At 45.6% G+C, this 11,512-nt stretch overlaps 1 non-coding gene across 1 annotated transcript; it reads right to left on the minus strand.

The window, feature by feature from the left end:
• Positions 1-9,441: 9,441 nt before the first annotated feature.
• Positions 9,442-9,514, minus strand: TRNAG-CCC (transfer RNA glycine (anticodon CCC)). Its single transcript has one exon. It is a non-coding gene; the product is annotated as a tRNA-Gly (tRNA).
• Between the last annotated feature and the right edge of the window lie 1,998 nt (positions 9,515-11,512).

Genomic DNA, 11,512 nt, shown 5'->3' on the forward strand with positions numbered 1-11,512 from the left:
TCCTCGCGGCCTCGGAGCCCCCGCCCGCTCACCCTCACGGACGCCCCCCTCTCCAGTTCTCCCGGCACTCGCAGGCCGTGGGCCAGTACCTGTGAGCGGATCCGAAGATACTGCGAATTCAACGACGCCGAGTCACCTCCACCGCAAAGCAGCAGACCCCAACAATGCCAGTCGCCTCTGAACGCTCCGGTTCGGCAGGGCCGAAATTTATGCTACGTCTGTTGCGTCACTTATCACTCTTACGTAGGCGCCGTGTCCGTGCGCCGCTGAAAGTAGTTCGCTCGGCCCCACCTCCCGCGACGCAGTTACGCCCTTCGACTGAGCCCTAAATTGCTTAGAGCCGAGAAAAGGATCCTAACAAATCATCTCACCTCTCTTCCAGGTGATCCTTCTCCTCCTTTAGGAAAAGGTAGGAAAATTATCGGGCGGATGAATTCGAGTTAATGGGACCTTCCTCGAAAGCTCTGGAAACTTCCTTGCGGCGCCGGCGCTGATTGGTGAGGCGTGTGAGGCGAGGCCGGCGCTGATTGGTGGAGAACGCGGCGGCTCGGCTGTTGCTGGGCTCCGGCTGGAGTGGTTCGGCACCGACGTTGCTTAGTAACTGAGTGCGCGTGCGCGGCAGAGGGGCACCTTCGGGAGAGAAGCGTACTTCCGGCTGGGGGTGGAGGAGGGGCCCTTCGCTCCTTCCTCCAAGGCCCTCACCCCTTAAATGTCGTGTTTTCAGGGCTTTGGTTGGGACACAGCGGGCTCCGCGGCGACTTTCCTGAGAATGGCGCCCGGTCCCGGTCTGGAGGTGCCCAGGCGCTGGGCGGCGGGGCCCGCACTGATTTTTCCCGGTGTCTGCCCTGAAGCATAAGCCCCCCTCACACTGGCCTGTTTTTATTTTTGTTCTTGTCTGGATGAGCGTTGCGGAGCTTTAGTCACGCTTTACAGTTAGGGTGCTTTGGTCGTGCTCTGAGGAGACGAAATCTAGATTCGGTGTACTCTCGGCTGAGCCCCGGTTTCTCCCCCGACCCTTCCTCCACCGCGGAGCCCCTCGCTCCCACCCCACACCGTGGAGGTTTCTCCCGAGCTCTCTCATCGCGGAGCCCCCCTCCCCCCAGCCTCTCCCACGGCGAGGCCTCCCCCACTCCCCATCCCCCCACTGCGGAGGACCCCCCCGCCCCCCACGATCCCCACCCCAAAGCACACTGCGAAGGCTCCCTCCCCCTTCCGCCTCATGGAGACCCCGCTCTCCCACTACCCCAACGCGGCGTTGGGGGGGCCCGCCCGGGGGCCGGCCCCATCACCCTCCATGTGACCCGGCGGCCGTGCTTAGATCTGGCAACGACCAAAACTGCACATCCCTTTCCCTCCTAGCAGTTTGTCCAGACTCTGGTGGGGAAAGTGGAGAGACAGAGAATCCATGTACGAGAAATAACTAGTATTTTTAGTGTCCCATCAATGTGTTGGTTGTGCACGCGACAGTAAAGGTGGGCCTAAGCAGCTCGGACTGGTTTCCACGCACCGGGGTTATGGCCGCTCGTCCGCAGGGAGGTAACCCAGGGAACGTGAGTAAGGCAGGCGTGTTTGGATCCGGAGCCCCGCAGCCACGCGTCTAAGTCATGTAGGTGGAGGCGTAAACAAACATGCGAGCGGCTGTTTGTCACGTAATAGCAGCCTCCCTAAGTTAAGAGGAGGTGTAACGATGTGTACATGTGTACCAACTGGCTAGCTATCACTTAGAAAATGTCGTTAGTCATTAAATGACATCTCTAAGCTTAACATTAAGACTATGTCGGTGGAGCTGCAATGTGACAGGTTTATGCGTTAACGCCTAGACAGCTCTGAATTATTTAAAACTTGGTAAGATCTACTTACAGGAGTAATAGGAGATGGAAATAGAGTTTCTTTAAGATCATTTGGATTGGGAGGTAGTTGATAAAATGTTTATTGCGCAAAGTATAAATTTTCATTTTCGTTAAGCTGACAGTGAGTAGTCTGAGCTTGTTTCACCAAATCGCAGCTCCTCCTGAGTCATACATGTGAACTGGTAGAATGATCTAGAATGGAGATCTCATGGTTTGATATGATGACTTGGCTGGGAATTCTAGCAGTTGCCAGGAATAAGTTAGTTATACAGCTTCTTGGTTTAATGTTTTACCGAAGGGCATTTGGTAAGCTCAACATAGCAAACTGTTTTCAGACAGGAGCCCTGTGCCTTCCTTGTATAATAAAAGCAAGATGACTTGTTTATGGCCTGTTTATAAATAAAACTATTAATAATAGCATCATTTCTGGTGATAAATTGTAAAAAGTAATTGGTAAACAAATTAAAGACTAGATGGGCAAAATCCCCCAAATCAGGAAGTTGGAAATCTAGCACAATACTTGGTATTGTGCTCAATAAATGTTTGTTCAGTGAAGTGCAGTTTCCCTTTTGTTCAGCTGGGAAAAAAAAAACCCAAACAAACAACTGTGACAGCCTTAGACACTTAAAATACAAAACAGAAAGACAGTACTTATTTAACATCCATAGGCAAATAGTTTTTGCCTAGGCAGTTCCTTTGAAAAAACGAAGAGGATTTGATTCTGAGATTCAAAGTGATGTTTTACTTATAGCTAGATGTCTTTTAATAAAAATCTGTGAGAAAACCATGTTTCCAATTATAAATTCACAATTGTTTTCTTGACATTATCAGCTGATATTTAAAGTATGGAGTTAGTCTGTGGTTTGTCATTTCCTTGTTTGGCAATTTATCTCGACAGAATTATGAGAGTAATTCCTAATTTCTTACCACCGAGTTAGAAACTTTGATATTGAATGCCCAAGTGAACACAAAGCAAAATTCTAAATTGTCTTTACACTGGGCCTCAAAATTACAAAAATCTGTCCATTTAAAAATAGGTACTCAAAAATGTTTTTACTGTGAAATATTACATACATATATGAAAGTTGGAGGTAATATAATAAACTCCATATAACCACCACCCAACTTTATTAAATCTTAACATTTTGCCATTTTGCTTCAGCTTTTTTTTTTAATATATCATTTTATTTAGTTTATTATTTTTGGCTGCATTGGGTCTTCGTTGCTTTCTCTGGTTGCGGCGAGCGAGGGCTACTCTTCGTTGCGGTGTGCGGGCTTCTCGTTGCACTGGCTTCTCTTGTTGCAGAGCACGGGCTCTAGGCGCGCGGGCTTCAGTAGTTGTGGCTCATGGGCTCTAGAGCGCAGGCTCAGTAGTTGTGGCGCACGGGCTTAGTTGCTCCGCGGCACGTGGGATCTTCTAGGACTAGGGCTCCAACCCATGTCCCCTGCACTGGCAGGCGGATTCTTAACCATTGTGCCACCAGGGAAGTCCCAGTGTTAGTCATTTTTGGACTGGTTGATTTCACTTAACATAATGTCTTCAAGGTTCATCCGTGCGTGTGACAAAATTTCCTTCTTTTTTAAGGCTGACTAGTGTTCCATTGCGTGTATAGAACACATTTCGTCAATCCATTCATCTGTGTATGGATATATTGGATTGCTTTCACCTCTTGGCTGTTATGAATAATGAACTGCTGCGATGCACACGTGTGTGCAGATATCTCTTTTTAAGACCCTGCTTTTAGTTCTTGTGGACAGACACTCGGAGGTGGGATTGCTGGATCTTTTTTTTTTTTGCGGTATGCAGGCCTCTCACTGCTGTGGCCTCTCCCGCCACGGAGCACAGGCTCTGGACGCGCAGGCTCAGCGGCCATGGCTCACGGGCCCAGCTGCTCCGTGGCATGTGGGATCCTCCCGGACTGGGGCACAAACCCGTGTCCCCTGCATTGGCAGGCGGACTCTCAACCACTGCGCCACCAGGGAAGCCTGGTGTGTAACTTTTTGACATTAGCTTTTGTCTAAAATTCATCCAAATTGTTGAATATATATTCACAGTTCATTCCTTTTTGTTGCTGAGTAGCATTCTGTTGTATATGTGTCCCACAGTTGGTTTAATCATTCACCTACAGATGGACTTTTGGGATGCTTCCAATTTTTGGCTATTACAAGGCTTAAGCAACAGAAATTCAACTGAGTAATGGCTTTATTCAACAATTTGTGAACCAAGCAGCATCCCACCTAGCAATAGAAAGGAGCTCTGTAGAGCTGCAGAAAAGGAAAGGTTTTTATTTTTTTGGCCACCCGCCACGCGGCATGGGGGACCTTAGTCCCCAGACCAGGGATCAGACCCGTGCCCCCCTGCAGTGGAAGTAATGAGTCTTAACCATTGGACCGCCAGGGAAGTCCCAAGGAGAGGTTTTTAAAGCCAGAGAGGACGCAGAAAAAAGGAAAGAATTAGCAAAGAGTACCTTGTTTTAGGCGAGGATGCCCTCCTAAGGGGAAGGGAAGGGGTGTACCCACGGATTACTACCTAGTGCTAACTAGGACATTTCCAGGTTGTCTGGTTAAAGGTCACATTCCCGGGGAAGCTTGGAACTGCAATTGGGTTAGGTATTAAGACTTGGTTTGCTGTCCTGGGGCCTAACACGAGTGACTCCATTTGGGACATTTTGTCTCCTTTTAAATTTTTTATTTTTGGCCACACTGCGCAGCATGCGGGATCTCACTTCCCTGACCAGCGATTGAACCCACACCCGCTGCAGTGGAAGTGTGGAGTCTTAACCAGTGGACTGCTAGGGAAGTCCCTTGTCTCCTTTTTTTTTTTTTTTTTTACTGTACGCGGGCCTCTCACCGCTGTGGCCTCTCCCGTTGCGGAGCACAGGCTCCGGACGCGCAGGCCCAGCGGCCATGGCTCACGGGCCCAGCCGCTCCATGGCATGTGGGATCCCCCCGGACCGGGGCACGAACCCGTGTCCCTTGCATCAGCAGGCGGACTCTCAACCACTGCGCCACCAGGGAAGGGAAGCCCCCCCGGGAAGCCCCCCTTGTCTCCTCTTTAACACAAGCTTCTATGATCATTCATGTACTTTTTTTTTTTTTTTCCGGTACGCGGGCCTCTCACTGTTGTGGCCTCTCCCGTTGCGGAGCACAGGCTCCGGACACGCAGGCTCAGCGGCCACGGCTCACGGGCCCAGCCGCTGCGCAGCATGTGGAATCCTCCCAGACCGGGGTACGAACCCGTGTCCCCTGCATCTGCAGGCGGACCCCCAACTACTGCGCCACCAGGGAAGCCCCATGTACATTTTTGTGTGAACGTATGTTTTCATTTCCCTGGGATGAATGCTCACTACTGTAATTGCTGGGTTATATGGTATGTATATGGTTAGGTTTTTAAGAAACTGCTAAGCTATTTTCCAGAGGGGCTGTATTATTTACTCTCCCACCCCCAGTGTCTGGGAGATGCAGTTTCTTTGCATCCTCACAGCATTTGGTATGGTCACTATTTTTTATTTTAGCTACCTAATACTTGTGTAGTGATATTTCATCATAGATTTAATTTGCATTTCCCTAATGATTGATGACGTTAAACATATTTTCATGTGCTTATTTGCCATGTGGATATCGTTTTTGCTAAAATGTCTGTTCATGTCTTTTGCCCATTTTGTAATTGGATTGTTTGCCCTTTTACTGTTGAGTTTTGAGAGTTCTTTATGTGTTCTAGATACAAATTCACAAATTCTTAGAAGCAAATACAGATATTTTCCTCCATGCTATAAGTTGTCTTTTAACTTTTTTTTTTTGGCCACGCCGCACAGCATGTGGAATCTTAGTTCCGCAACCAGGGATTGAACCCGTGCCCCGTGCATTGGAAGTGGACTCTTAACCACTGGACCGCTAGGGAAGTCCTGTCTTTTCACTTTCTTGATGGTGTGAAATATAAGTTTGTTAGTTTGATGACGTCTCAACACCCTATCTTATATCACACTTACCTGATCTCTTCCACAATCACCTCCATTTTACCTAACCAATGAACCTTGACATCACTGGAAACTGACTGAACTGTGCTTTCTTAAACCCCAGTATTCAACTCTCAGGGCCCAACCTCTTGCTTGTCTAGCTGTCTTTCTACCTTGTTTGCATCTGCTCTGTAAACCTTCTAAGGCCTGCAGTTCCCCAGTTCTCTGTTTTTTCCTCTTAACAGCATCTTTCGCAGAGCAAAATTTAAAAATTTTGATGAAGTCCAATTTACTGTTTCTTTTCTTTCTTTAATGGATTGTGCTTTTGGTGTCATGTCTAAGAGCTCTTCATCCAGCCCTAGATCCCAAAGATTTTCTTCTGTGTGTTTTTTTAAAAAATTATTTTCCTTATCGGTTTAGCATAGATTTGTTTGTTGTTACTGTTGTTGTTTTGGCCAAGAGGCATGGCATGCGGGACCCTATGCGTGGAGTCCTAACCACTGGACTGCCAGGGAAGTCCCATTCTCCTGTGTTTTTTCTACATGTAAATCTATGATTCATTTTGAGGTTTAAGGTGAGGTTCATTTTTTTCACTTTTGGATGTCCAGTTCCTCCAGTTTCTCCATGGCAACACTATCTTTCCTCCATTGAATTACTTTTGCACCTTTGTCAAAACTCAGTTGGCTTGACTTGTATGGATCTATGTTAGTTGTTTGTTTGTTTTTTAAACTATTCCCTTTCCAATAACAATTCTTTCTTTCTCTTCCTGAAGGTAACACAGTGCTGAATTCGATGTTTATCAACCCCAGGAACCTTTTAAGACTAATAATATAAATTTATGTTTCCGTAAATATTACATATTGGTATAGATTGACTGTGACCCCCCAGAATTCATGTGTTGAAACCTAATCCCCAACGTGATGGTATTTGGAAGTGGGGCCTTTGGGAGTGATTAGGCCATGAGAGCAGAGCCCTCAGAAATGGGGTTAGTGCCCTTATAAAAGATCCCAGAGAGCCCCTTTACCCCATGTGAGGACACAGGAAGTGGGCCTTCACCAGACACTGAATTTGCCAGCACCTTAATGTTGGACTTCCCAGCCTCCAGAACTGTGACAGATACATTTCTGTTGTTTATAAGCCACGCAGTCTGTGATATTCTATTAGAGCAGCCTGAATGGACTACAACACCTGTTTTTAGACTTTATGTAAATGATGTCATACTCTACATATCATTCTACAACTTCCCTTTTTTAATATTGTTTTTGTGATTTAGCTGTGTTGATAAATCTAGTTCAACTGCTTTAGCTGCTATATATTATCCTGCTATGTGAACATATCACAGTTTAACATTAGGGTATTCCTAGTTTTCACAGTTACAAACAAAGCTGCTAAAAGCATTTTAAAATTTTATTTTACATTTATTTTATTTTTAAGAATTGTGGTAAAAGACACATAAAATTTCCATCTTAACCATTTTATGTACACAGTTCATTAAGTACATTCACATTATTGAACAGCCATCACCACCATCCATCTCCAGAACTCTTTTCATCTTGCAAAACTGAAACTGTACCTAGTAAACAATAACTCCCCATTCCCTCCTGCCCCAGGTCCCTGGCAACCACCATTCTACCTTCTGTTCCTATGAATTTGCCTATTCTAGGTACCGCATATAACTGGAATCATACAGCATTTGTTCTTTTGTGTCGGGATTATTTCACTTAGCATAATGTCCTCGAGGTTCATCATGCTGTAGCATATGTCAGAATTTCCTTCCTTTTAAAACTTGAATAATATTCCACTCTATGTATGTACCACATTAAAAATATATATATATAGGGGCTTCCCTAGTGGCGCAGTGGTTGAGAGTCCGCCTGCTGATGCAGGGGACGTGGGTTCGTGCCCCAGACCAGGAAGATCCCACATGCAGTGGAGCGGCTGGGCCTGTGAGCCATGGCCGCTGAACCTGCGCGTCCGGAGCCTGTGCTCCGCAAAGGGAGAGGCCACAACAGTGAGAGGCCCACGTACCACACACACACACACACAATATATATATATATATATATATACACATATATATATATGTATATATATATATATATATATTATTTATTTATTTATTTATTTATTTATTTATCTATCTAGGCTGTGCCAGGCATTGTGGCGTGTGGGATCTTTTTTTTTTTTAGTTGTGGCGTGCAAACTCTTAGTTGTGGCACACATGTGGGATCTAGTTCCCCGACAGGGATCGAACCTGGGCTCCCTGTGAGCATGGAGTCTTACCCACTGGACCACCAGGGAAGTCCCTGTACCACGTTTTGTTTATCCATTCATCTGTTGATGGACTCTTGGGTTGTTTCTATGTTTTGGCTGTTGTGAATAATGCTGCTATGAACATGGTGTACAAATATCTGTTTGAGTGGCCCTGCTTTCAAATCTTTTGGGTATCTACCCAGAAGTGCAGTTGCTAGATCACATGGTAATTCTGTTTTTAATTGTTTGAGAAACTACCATACTGTTTTCCATAGCAGCTGCATCATTTTACATTCCCACCAACAATGAAAGCATTCATGTATATTCTTGTATGGATGTGTGAAAATGTCTCTAGGAAATATACCTAGGAATAGGATTGTGGGATGTATCTTAAACTCTACTAAACTTTGCCGAAGTGCTCTCCAAGTGATTGTACTAACTGACACTCCCTCCTGCAGTGTAGGACAGTTCCCACAGTTCTGTAGCTTCAGCAGCACTTAGGATTGGCAGGCTCTTAAAATTTTGCTAACCTGATGGGAAGACTTTTTTTAGAAAACAAGATTTACAAAGTCCCCTTCAGTTTACTTTATAAATATGAACCTATTTGTTTTCAGATGGTTTTTTTTTTAACATCTTTATTGGGGTATAATTGCTTTACAATGGTGTGTTAGTTTCTGCTTTATAACAAAGTGAATCAGTTATACATATACATATGTTCCCATATCTCTTCCCTCTTGCGTCTCCCTCCCTCCCACCCTCCCTATCCCACACCTCCAGGCGGTCACAGGTCTCAAAGCACCGAGCTGATCTCCCTGTGCTATGCGGCTGCTTCCCACTAGCTATCTATTTTACATCTGGTAATGTGTATATGTCCATGCCACTCTCTCACTTTGTCCCAGCTTACCCTTCCCCCTCCCCGTGTCCTCAAGTCCATTCCTTACGTCTGCATCTTTATTCCTGTCCTGCCTCTGGGTTCATCAGAACCATTATTTTTTCTTTTTTAGATTCCATATATATGTGTTAGCATACGGTATTTGTCTTTCTCTTTCTGACTTACTTCACGCTGTATGACAGACTCTAGGTCCATCCACCTCACTACAAATAACTGGTGATTTATTTTTAATTAAAAAATTTGGTAATTATGTCAGATTTGTCAGTAAATCCTTTTACGAACCTAAGGCAGTGTGCTGCAGCAACAAGAGCATGAGATTTGGAATCAAACACGACTGTGTCAGATTCCCAGCTTGATTTCACACCAGTCCTATGACTATGTGTATTTTACTCACCACTTTTTAAAATATATATTTATTTATTTATTTGTCTGTGCCGGGTCTTAGTTGAGGCACTCAGGATCTTAGCTGCGGCATGCATGTGGGGTCTAGTTCCCTGACCAGGGATTGAACCTGGGCCCCCTGCATTGGGATCGCAGAGTCTTAACCACTGGACCACCAGGGAAGGCCCTCACCACTTTTAACCTTTAACTTCCCTATCTGTAAAGAAAAATTGTGGACTAAGTGTCTTCCTAGCTTGTCAGATTGTGGTGAGTCTTAAATCTAGGCAAATCCCTTGGCACTTGGTGCTGAGAAAATGTCATTTCCACACCTTTCTCTTTGCCTTTTTGCCTGGTTTCCTTTGCCAAGGAAAAAAGAGAGCTGCCCTTGGAAAGACTGGTATTTTCTTTTTTTTACAATACCTTTCTAGGGAATTCTCAAACTTAGTCAATGAACCAAGAAACTGAGGCTTAGTGTATCAATTTCTCAATCTGTTAGAAAATTGTATTAGGTATCCAGAAATGACTAGGCAATAGTTGCTATTATATCCTTGGTTAAATAAATTAATCTTAACACCAATCCCTTAGACTTCAAGGAGTTATTCTTCATTTCTTTTTCTGATTACCATAGACTGTTTCCCAATTTATATTTCAGGGTCCAGAACTGATTCTAGGATTTGTGACATTTTAAACTTTTTTTTTTTTTTTTTTTGTGGTACCCTGGCCTCTCACTGCTGTGGCCTCTCCCGCCGCGGAGCACAGGCTCCGGACACGCAGGCCCAGCGGCCATGGCCCACGGGCCCAGCCGCTCCGCGGCACGTGGGATCCTCCCGGACCAGGGCACGAACCCACGTCACCTGCATCGGCAGGCGGACTCTCAACCACCGCGCCACCAGGGAAGCCCACATTTTAAACTTTTATTTATTGTGTTTAATATTTGCTGTCAAGTGAAAGAACAGAATAGCCAGACAAAAGACACAGATGGTTTTTTAAGTTGATGTGTTATTTTTCTTGGCTGTGTCACATTTAAACATAGATGAGATTTATTATGGGATCTGTCTTGAAAGCAGCCCTTTGCCCCTATTTTGCTGCCATAGGGTTGGCTAGTACATCTCCTGATACTTAATACAGTCTCTGATACATAAAGGAATTTCCTTATCTCACATTCAAAATGCAGCAAACGTACATATTAAGTCAGCCTTCATATCAATCAGTTCTCATTGCTGTGTATTTACAGATTTCTAATCTATTATCATAATCTCCTCCAGGCAACTGTGTCTGGGCACCGTGGGCTCTTGAAGTTTGAATGTGAGCCAAGAGAAAGACGAGGTGTATTCGTTTATTCACTCATCCAGCAGACATGGGTCCAGCAACTTCTGGGCATGGGAGGCCTTGGGGTTGCTGACTACGGTAGGACATGCGCCCCACCCAAGGGGGTCATGGTCTCAGCACCAATAAGGGGTCGTTGTGATGCTGAGAGTAGTTCCCTTAAAGAGTTGTTGGAGGATTCAGTGAGTTAATCGTATAAAGGGCTGAGAAGAAAGCGCAGCATGTAGGGCGTGCTTGATAAATGCTAGCTACCGTTATCAATCTTAAAAGGCAGAAAGGGCTTAGTGGTTAAAGTACAGACTGGACTGGGTTGAGATCCTGACTCTACCATTTGCTCATTGTGTGACTGTGGGTGAATTACTTAGCTTCTCTGGGCCTCAGTTTCTTCATCCATATGGTGGGGATGGTAATAATACCTACCTCAGAGACTTTTTGCAGGTTGAAGGAACCTGCCTTGCAAGGTTAGTTTCTACAGGGAGAGTGCTTCGAACAGTTTCTGGCACATAGGAGGCACTCAGTAAACATTAGCTGTATAAACAAGGAGAAGTCCATGGACTTCTCTGGGGGCACAGAGGAGGAAGGAGCAGTCCAGCTGCCTGGAGGGGGGTAGCAGAAGAACCCGAACGTTAACGACTAAGGTATTATTTAGAAGCCCAGTCACAGGAGGAGGAAGGATTGTCCAGAGAGAGGGGAGCAGGTGAAAAGTGAGAAGATGGTGTAATGAAGAAATAGTGGGTGCCGGGAGTCCGCCTGCCGATGCAGGGGACACAGGTTCGTGCCCCAGTCCGGGAAGATCCCACGTGCCGTGGAGCGGCTGGGCCCGTGAGCCATGGCCGCTGAGCCTGCGCGTGCGA

The sequence above is a fragment of the Lipotes vexillifer genome, unplaced genomic scaffold, assembly GCF_000442215.2.
Source record: "Lipotes vexillifer unplaced genomic scaffold, Lipotes_vexillifer_v1.1 scaffold982, whole genome shotgun sequence".
NCBI classification, from domain to species: Eukaryota; Metazoa; Chordata; class Mammalia; order Artiodactyla; family Lipotidae; genus Lipotes; species Lipotes vexillifer.